Source organism: Urocitellus parryii, chromosome Y, assembly GCF_045843805.1.
Source record: "Urocitellus parryii isolate mUroPar1 chromosome Y, mUroPar1.hap1, whole genome shotgun sequence".
In the NCBI taxonomy this organism is placed as follows: Eukaryota; Metazoa; Chordata; class Mammalia; order Rodentia; family Sciuridae; genus Urocitellus; species Urocitellus parryii.
This window is the reverse complement of record NC_135548.1, coordinates 34,057,815-34,058,576: the sequence shown is the minus strand read 5'-3', so window position 1 is coordinate 34,058,576 and position 762 is coordinate 34,057,815. Positions and strand designations below refer to the sequence as shown.

Sequence of the window (762 nt, the reverse complement as noted above, 5' to 3'; positions counted from 1 at the left end):
CTACTACCTTTCCAGTTTCCTGTGAAAAATTTTTAAGAGAAAGAGTATTTTCAAATGAGATAATTAAGAAAAAGTTGAGGGCTAGGGTTGCGGCTCAGTGATAGAGCACTTGCCTAGTGCATGTGAGGCTTCAATTCTCAGCACCACATAAAAATAAATAAATACATAAATAAAGATATTGTGTCCATCCACAACCAAAAATTTTTAAAAAAGCAATTGAGTGATAGTGTTGAATGACAGGATAAAAGGTTATAACTCCCTTGACAAGGATGGAAGAGCCATTGGGCCAGACAGTAGGCATAAGATTAAGACATTGCCACTTTCTTCTATGACATCTAACCATCATTTTTTCAGAAAAATAGAAGGGACATTGGAAGAGTAGAAGTGTGCTTTGCAGGTAGGGGGACACATTGGGGAGGAAGGAGGCAAGGGGAAGGGGAAGAACTGGGGAATTTAGTTAACCAAATTATTCTAGGGACATTTATGAATATATCACAGTGCATTCCAATTTATATGTAACTATAATGCATCAAGTGAAAAATAAGTCCATAGAAGGAAGACCAATAGAAAAGAGGAAGGGAACCAGAGAGAAAGCAAAGGAAAAGTAAGAGGTAAGGAGTATTAGGATTGAAATGGAGAAAACTATGTTACTTCTTTTATGAATATGTCAGAATGAACTCTCCTTTTATGTATAACTATAATGCACTGAAAAACAAACTTTAAAAATCAAGGATAAAACAAATTCAAGAATTGAAAATTCAT

The 762-nt window shown here is 34.9% G+C and overlaps 1 non-coding gene across 1 annotated transcript; it reads left to right on the top strand.

The window, feature by feature from the left end:
- Positions 1–226: 226 nt before the first annotated feature.
- On the top strand, positions 227–351 carry LOC144251215 (U6atac minor spliceosomal RNA). The gene has a single exon (XR_013342647.1). It is a non-coding gene; the product is annotated as a U6atac minor spliceosomal RNA (small nuclear RNA).
- Positions 352–762: the final 411 nt, after the last annotated feature.